Raw genomic sequence first — 9,791 nt, forward strand, 5'->3', positions numbered from 1 at the left:
GACAACACAGTATGAAATGAAACCTTTGAAGATTGAAACAAACAACCACTTACTACCGATAATTCAAGGCACAAATGAACCCCCAATGTACACACCATTTGATATATTTGATCTTTCCACACGAGACACGGTGGAACAAGCCACCCTGAATAAATCAACTTACAAAAAAGCGATTAAGAAATCGCAAACCGGATCTTGAGCGTTCCTAAGAAAAATGCAAAGTGTGCAAAAAGCACTAGGTGATAAAACAAAGTCAGTTAACCAAAGTAATGTTCAAAAAGGTCCAAACCCCAATTCGGCTATAGTAAACATCTCAAAATCAATATCACAAATTGTTAAACAAGTACCAAATGAACCATTGGATGAACTGTTAGCGGAAATCAATCATGACGCTCAAAATCCTACAACAAGCCAAGCCCCAGTAGCAGAGATCCATACAATTGAGGATTCGTCTGGCGACTATTCAATCACCAAAAACCCTCAGGACGACATATTGATCATCATTGATGAGTGCTACGATACATCCTTGGCAAATTCAACAAAATCCCAAGAATCAGACGACCAAGAAAATAACATATCTTTTATATATTCATCGGTATCAAACGATGAAACATGGTCATCTGCAGAAATGCAGAAGAGAGAAAAAAAAAACCGACACACCAATGTCTAGCAGAAGTCCTCATATTACGAGACCGAAGTTTCAAAACCCCTTGAGTACTATGTATGCTCATAGAGTAGCTCTGTTTCAAACGAGAACAACTACAGAAGCACCGGTGATACTCAACAGATCTAACACTCTACGCTTACTAAAAGCCATTCCAGATTTTAGCGAAATCGAAACGGACGACATTGAAGTAATCATTTTCCCGAATAAAAATCACATGGAGGAAGCTCATATTGACTTCTATTTAGAAGAAACCATGCAGAGAGTCCTAGCGGTAAATCATCAACTTAAGAAACTTGGAATTAAAGTAGAAGAAATCTTTGTATCCAGAATGATGGCTAGGAAAAAATCCAGGAATATTTCACTATTTGATCAAAGAAAAAACTATAACCAAAGAAAGGAGACAAAAGAAAACAAAAATCAGAGCGACAATATATATATCGCCAAACCGAAAAATGTTTCAGAAAGAGAGAATCAAACTTCCGGACCAAGTAGAAAAACATACTTATAACCACCAAAGAATAAAACTACAACACAAACACAATATCCCTAACATCTTGGAATGCAAACATCTCTTAGAAAACCCATCGATAACCTTAGCAGAATCAGAAATAATCTGCTTACAAGAAACTTGGTTGACCAAGGAAGTCCTTTGTGATGGATATATAACTTGGCTGAATCCTGCAATAGCGTCGAGTTTAGGCAGACCGGCATCAGGGATGCTAATACTAATGAAAATCAATGCGACGTGGTCAATATTAGCAAGAAAGAAGATCAATTCCTGGGCACAATATATTACTATCAGCATGCCAACTTATAACTCGGAACATAACGCTAACAATATGACTCAGTGTTTGGAAAACAAATGCATCTCAATCTTTAACATATATTGGAACCCTACTGCGATTAGTGACAATAAATTAATCGACTCCATATGTGAGGAAATTGACTCCATTGCAAGATCTAACACTGGAAACAAATTCATCATAGCTGGCGATTTCAATATACATTTAATCAATAAAGAAGCCAATAATTGTATTCTTGAAGAAATGTCACCCCATGCAAGGAAATGGATGAAAGAAATGAGAATTTGTAATATATTCTTAGCCGAACAACCTAAGAATGCTAAAGGAATACCATAATCGACCTGGACAAGCAAAACCTCCACTTCAATAATTGACTATATATTTTCCTCCGAAACCCTACAGAAATCAATAATTGCAGCTAACAACATTCCACACTGTTCAAGTGATCACCATCAGATTTCAATTTCATGGAGAGCCCAAAGAACTATCGCTGAGCGAATACATTTACCAGAAATTGAAGCCTTGAATGGACTGAAGAAGTTAAGAATTCAAAGACATCAAGCCACTGAAATACTTTCCACATTTCAAGAAGCACCCTTGAATGACCAGGAAAAGTTGAACTATGGATGGATCCTAGAGAAATATAAACATTCTCAGGTTAAATCTACGAACATCAAGATTACTCATGGCCATCAATACAATCCAGAAATTAAGCTAAAAAAAACAAGAGCATCAAAAGAGACTACGGCTATTGAAAAAAAAGGAAGATCCTGACTTTGAAAAACAAATAAAAAAAGAAAATCAAAAGTACTCTAATTATTTAAAAGCAAATAAGGCTACTATGAAACAACATGATGCCAAAGCGATTTTAAGAGCTCTACAAAACAATCCAACAAACTATGATACAAGCAGTGGAAGCCCATATCTGGGTTAAACACTTCCGTGAAGTATACAACACCAATACAGCAAATTTGCCTAAAAGCAAAGAAAACGATACGAGTACTTGGAAATTTAATTGGGATGTGGATGACATAACAAACAAAATTCATGCCTTGTATCCATCCAGAGCCCCAGGCCCTGATGGGCTTTCAAATGCTATCCTCAAAGCTACTCCGGAATGTTGGGCAAAATTCTTCTTCCATCTATTGTATCTAATAGAAAAAAAGAAAAGACATTCCTTACACTTGGACAGTTGCGATTCTGATTCCGATTTACAAGACTGGAGACCGTAAGAACCCGAATAATTATAGGCCAATAGCCCTCCTAGATCCGCTAGGGAAACTATTTGCAAGCTATTTACAAAAACAACTGAACAACTGGGCTGCAAATAACGAAAAACAAGCGAAAAGACAAACAGGATTTGTGACAAAAATTGGAACTAATATAAACCTATTGATATTGAATTTGATAAAAACGGAAGCAATCATCAGAAAGCAACAAGTCTATGCTATATTGATAGACCTGAAAATGGCGTTTGACTCTGTAAACAGACATAAGCACTGGAAAAAACTATCAGCATGGGGTTGTCCTACTTGCATCCTCAACCTGATAATACAGCTCTACTCAAATACATCTGTTCGAGTTCGCCTAACAAAAGATGGTATGGTCACACAATCCATTCTCACTTGGAATGGACTGAAACAAGGATGTCCATTAGCCGCTTGTTTATATAACATATACACCAACGACTTTGAGGAACAAATCCAAAATCCTAAAGCAAATCCACCGAAGATTAACAATGAGTCAATACAAACACTAATCTATGCTGACGACTTCATCATATTAGACAAAACCACAAAAGGCCTTCAAGAAACCATGGATAAAACACAAATGTATATGTGTACAAATGACCTGCAAATTAACACAAGTAAAACAAAGGTCATGAAACCTGTCACTCAAAACCGTAAAATCCAACATCCCGTAAAAATCTTTCTTGAAAATAAAGAAATACTGGCAACAAAGACAATAAAATATCTGGGCGCTCTGATTAATCCCTCTACCAATGAAAAAGAATGGTATGAATGCATCGAAGAAAAGACAAGATCCTTAGCCAGACAAGGAAGGTTTTTTCACCTGAAATACGGCACATATTTAGTAAAGGCTACAACCCTATTATACAGACAAAAGGTAGTTCCAATAATAACCTATGCAAGCGAAACATTAATCAACCAGAAGGTGATCAATTGGTCTTTTCTAGAAGGAATAAACTGGCGAAAAACACTAGCTCTGCCAAAATTGTTTCCCATTGCAAGGATCAGATTTCAATTGGCCTTACAGTCTATCGAGTCTATAGTTTCATGGAAACAGATGGACCTGTATAGAAAAATAATTTCGGATGAGCAGATTTCATCACTGGAAATACTAAAAAGAAAAACACAAGCTTTTCAAACGACACCTCTTTCGAAATGGACAACAACAATAAAAAGAAAATTGCAACTTGAAGAAATATCAGAAGAAATGCAAACAAAGAGGCCACAGCAAGCGAAACAAAAACTAAAAAACAACGATTGGATAAAAACAGTAGAGAGCCAACCAATCTACAAACGTTACCTCAAATGTGACGCCGAGACAAGAGCTTTAACGAACTACCTGACTATTTAAGTCAATTTCCGGACAGAAATATATGTGACTTATTTCTAAGATTTCGCCTGAACATACTACCGACCATCTAGCAATGATAGATAAATCTGATACCGTTTCCTTGAATTGTAGATTTTGCAAAGAAGTGAAAACAACAGAGACATTATTTCACATAATCATGGAGTGTCTGATGCTGAAAGAAAAAAGGGAACTCTTTAGAGATTTTTTTATAAAAATCTCGTCAAAAGCAAAGACGACTGAAGAAAGATGGTCTAATCTCCTACTAGGAAACGATCAGTGGCTTATCATTATAATAATTACATTCTGGATTGAGATTACAAATGAATCGGAAAGGGTCTGAATTAAATGACTTGTTCTTGTTCTAATGAAAAGTTTGTAAAATCAAACAAACCATTTTAAATAATAAAAAAAAAAAGATGGCAGTATCGAATATATGTGAAATAATGATGAGGAGTGCTTCAACAATTTACTTAACCAGGAAGCAGGGGAAAGTAAAACAATGCTGTAAACTCTCAGCAAATGCCCCTGATGTGCTGATGTGCAGCTACCAAAAGAAAACATTTACAAACCAGTACTATGGAAAAACTGCAGAACAAAAGGAAGTTCAGTAGGAAAAATAAAAGGAAAAAGAAAAATTGGAACATAATTGGTGCGCTAACAAGTTGGTTAATTACTGACGAGCAGGCTAAAACCATAGAGGCAGAAGCTACTTCAAACCATGAAGAGGAAGGACATCAGGTCAGATCATAAGAAGACTCAGTATGAGTACTCCCTAGAGAACAGGATACACACAAAAAATATTCGAAGCTACGTCGACAAGACCCAGAATAAGTGTGCCCTTAGCTCCGGTGTCTTTTAAGGAAAGCCATACATTTTGCAATGACCCTATTTTGACAATCAAGCAGTTACCTCAAGGAAAAAGGGACTCTGGCTTGCACATAAATATATCAGAATTTTTGACATTGACTCATAAGATCTTGCCACTCAGGGTCTTAGATACTAAGGACTTTGATTTCTTTCAACCTATCAAAAATATAGTGCACCAAAGTAGCAGAAATCATTGTACTTCTGTTGAAACAGCAAATCCGATCAGAACGCGCAAAAGTAGGTTATTGGAATTGGGATATGGGATTGACATAGTACTTATACAACTTCCAACTAAAAATAATATAAATCTGGTGTTGGGAAATTTGTGGGAAAAACTGTGACAAGGAAACAAGGAAGGAGGGAATATGTAATTCCCTAGCTCTTTGCAAGAGAATATAATGGGGATAGTAAGTTGGTTGGTCCAGAACAATGACTCCAAACTAGTGCCTAATAATTGAGTTTGGTCTATATGTTCATGGAACACGAGGGGCTTCACCCACCTGTTGAGCACAGAGGAGTCTCTGGACCGACTGTTGCAGGTTGATGTTTTTTATTACAGTGGTGCTGGTTAGTTACTGAATTATTCATTGATGGGGACCATATGTTTCAAGTATTGTTCCAATAAATGCCCCAGGAGACTTCCCTTTGGAGGTCTTATAATAGGAGTTAAAAACACCACAAAGGCCATCAGAATATTACTCTCCAAAGAAAATCCCTACATTCTGGCCATGAGAATTACACAAAATCTGAAAGAACCCCAAAAAAGATAATTATTTGGGGTGACTGTAATGCTCAGTGTTGCTGTAAGAATGAAATCAGTGAAACCGAATATGTAAGTAGCCTTCCTATACTGGAGAGAGTATGTATAACCGGGAAGGGAGTGGATGGTTGGATACCCTCACTGACTGGAACTGTATTATGCTGAATGGTTGAGTTTCCGGTTATAGGCCGGCAAATCCACCTGGAAAAAGGGCCTGCTACTATCCACAATGGATTACTTCTTCTGTAGCCAAACAGTAATCCTGCACGTCAGGAAGCTGTCAGTTGAAGACAACATGTACAGTGATCTTGCATTGGTTATGCTCCCGATTGTTGGCTATGGTTTTGGTGTCAATTCTAACATTGGTGATGCTGATGTCTACCCTGGTGGCAATATTATTAGATGGTCCAAGAAAAACCTAGAAGAGTGCACACATATCTGACTACACACTCAGTTGACCAAACTCAAAAACTCATCGATCTTTCGGCAGATGCGATTGAGATGTGGGTTAAGGAAAGAATGTCAGGATTGATGGTACATAAGGGCAGCTATGTAATTCAGAGTAATGCAGTTAGGAGGGTTTACTTTGATAAAGCAATCTGGGATACGAAGAGGCTTACTAGCTTAGAGGTACCAAGAAGTCTGACCTCAGCACTTTGGCTAGCCATCGAGTATCTCCCCTGGTAAAGAACAGATATAGGCCATGGATCAAGGACTGGAAACTCCCCCACATAAATGCCCAATGGCAGGATCTTATAAAAGCAGTGTCTACAAAAGATATGTAAAAGATGTGGAACCTATTGAATACATTTAATTCAGTCAAAGTATTGCAATGGGCTGAATTCATAGGTGAGACATTTTCTTATGCAAAGGTCACTGGTGTGGAATCTGTTAACATCACAAGAATCTAGAGCAGACATTTTTGGCTAGCAAATGTAGAGGCAAACATTTGCAAACTTAAGGACTCTAGGCGCCAAGTCCAAATGGCCTAGCACACCCTGTACTAAGAAGATCTCCTGAGTTTTGGTCTAAGGTCCTGTTCATCGTTTCCAATAAAGTTTGTATAGAGGGTAGTGTTCCTAGTTCCAGGAGGAACTCCATCGTGGTGCCCATTTATAAAAAAGGGAAAAGAACATCTCCTAAAAACGCTAGACTTCTTGCAATGTTAGATGTTACAGATAACATGTTTGCATCCCTGGTATTGGATGGTCTGGTAAAATGGGTAAAAACTGCTGAGATATTGGATGATTTCCAGATGGGATTTAGGGCAGGTTCTGGTGCCGGACATTGCCATTGACTTATCAATATGCTTACCAGGCAGGCCATGATTAACAGAAACCCCTACTTACATATGGCAATGATCGATTTTTGGTCAGCATTTGACACAGTAGAGCGGCATCGACTGTGGCAAAGTGTATGGCTTTCCCGTAGGTCTTTTATATGCCCTACAAAGTTTGCATGAAGGTACAGGTCAGTAGCATTACCCTCTGAGTATTGGTGGTGTCAAGATGAAATGTCTACTATAGTCAGACAACCTGCTTTTGTGTGATAGCACTTTCACAGTTTTAAAATGCTCATTAACAGCACTGTGTGCATATGCAGAAGTAAATGGTATGAAGATAATCTTTGAGAAAACAAAATGTATGCATTTTGTACCTAAAAACACAGCTCTACTGAGGATGAAAGTAGAAGGTGAACACATAGAACACGTTTCTCACTACAAATACCTGGGTCTTGATCTAACATCTACTGGTGTCTACTCGGCAATAATTGCAAAGACGAAACGCAAAGCTATTGCACTGACCCAGGTGATTGTAAGGTGTATCAAGGAGACATCGGGCTATAGCTTATTTGGTATATCGACCCTCTATTGGCAGAGTCTGTATCAAAACTGGAGAGGTGGGATTGGTGCTCCAATATTGGTCATCTGATTACATTGAATAGCTATTGTGAAGGAATACCATATTTTCTGCACACTTTAAATAACCTCAGGGATATTTGAAATTGTGTGCATCCCCCGTGAACGTGCCATCCACGAGAAGCCAGAAACTGCCGTCTATGTTGTCTTTTGGATAAACTTGAATCAGTCTGCCATGTCTTGATGGCATGGAGTGAATTTGGCCTCTTTTACATGAATCAGTGCATGCTAGGATGATATCAAAGGTGACAGTTTTTGGTTATATTGTTTAAACACAGATAAAAAATCTGTACATATTGCACTTTATCAGGTCTGGAAGAGAGTGTTAGCTTCTAGAAAACATGACAGGCCCAAAAAATGAGGTACTCTGTAAATCCTTAGGTTATAGTAAAACTGGTTTAATTAATATGTATTAATGTATATATGAATTGTGTTATTACTTTTAACATAGAACTGAACTGTAATATTGGAAATATGTATTTCTTTTAACAAATTGCCAGTGAATGATGTATGTATTTAATGTTTGTGTATTATGTGAAAGTTCTTTGAACTATACACGTAAAATAAAAAAAAATTAAATACAACTACATTAGTGACCTAATAGACTTAGTTCACATTCAACAGAGTTCTTATGTCTGTAACCACTGTAACAATTTAAGGACATTCCAATCCTGAAGTTTATATCCGTTTTATGATTTGAACTCAGTCAATTATTCTGAATACAATCATATAATCAATATTAAAGGGTCAATCACAAGACCCTAGTATGTATCATACTTGCGTTCCATATAACAGTGTAGACCTATTTAAAATGTTAGACAAAATGTTCCAATCATAAGGGTAAATATACAGATTCCAGCAACCCACCAAAGCTGTTATCTTACAGGCAGAAAAAAGTTATAGGAAAAGTATAGTTCTAATTCCTTGTTGAGACCTCTTGGGTTCACAGTATCCATTCTATCTTTCCAAAAAAATCTCTTTGGTGTGATTAACCTATCTAGATTCTCTCCCCAGATGGATTGCTTAAGACCGTCTAGTATAACAAACTGCACTTGTGATATATTATGTGTGTGTTCCTGAAAGTCTGTTGCAATAGGCAATTTTAGATTATGGGACTTATGTTCAATCGAGCTGATTTTCGCTTTTCTATTGGTCTTCCCAATATAATACAATCCACCTGGAGATTTTTTTTTTATTAAATGATTTGTTTTTAGTGCAAAGCACCTTTTACAAATTTAGACAATTAATTAGTTACATTCATTTTGTACATTACATAAACACTATTCAACAGTAATTGAACCCTAAAAATAGTATACAATTTCATATAAAAGTAAATAGGTTTGCCAAATTAAAATGATCTACAGCTCATACCATCCACTAACCTTTCCAAATACATACATTTCCGAGTACACAAGCAAAAGAAGACCATGTAACTAGTGACCTACTTTTCTAGGAATATGCTTTCCATTCTCTTCAACTCTGGTACTATGAAATGTACCAACCTTACAGTCGCTAAAATAGTTGTGTTGTTTGTTCCCCACATACAGTTCAACCATATACAATTTCTAGCAAAAATTGTATTTGCTTGTGTGAATTCTTTCACAGTTCTACATCCTACATTTTCAAAATGAGAACAGAAGAGAACAGGATGTTTTAATGATTCTTGTGTAACCTTACAAAAACTACAAATGTCATCAGGGGGATCATCTTCACTCCTACACCAGTGCTTAGTCCTCATTTTTGTGTGGAGCATATCTAGTCTAAATAGCATGAAAGTGCTTTGCACCTCTTTACTAGGACAAAGGATCAAATACGACATGCGTGGTATGTGTGTATGGAGGAATTTTGAGTACTCAGCGAAAGAGGAGTAAGAGTGAAGCTTATCACCACATTCTGCCCAATCACTTTGGAAGAACTTTTTTTTTTTACCTTATTCATGTACATTTGGAGATCACAGGCAGACATATTGATCTTTTCTAATAAACTGTCCATTCTCTCTTTATATAGTGCAACAGAACTTGGATTGTTGACAAAAAGCATCTTATTGAATTCTACATAAATTTAACTGTTTTGAGGAAACAGCATTTTTGAATAATTTATGAGGAGTCGCCACTTATAACGTGCCGATAATGAATTCAGACCCAGTTCGTGCCTCAACAATGTGTTTGGAAGATA

Source organism: Ambystoma mexicanum, chromosome 5p (genome assembly GCF_040938575.1).
Source record: "Ambystoma mexicanum isolate Mex_15411 chromosome 5p, UKY_AmexF1_1, whole genome shotgun sequence".
Taxonomy (NCBI): Eukaryota; Metazoa; Chordata; class Amphibia; order Caudata; family Ambystomatidae; genus Ambystoma; species Ambystoma mexicanum.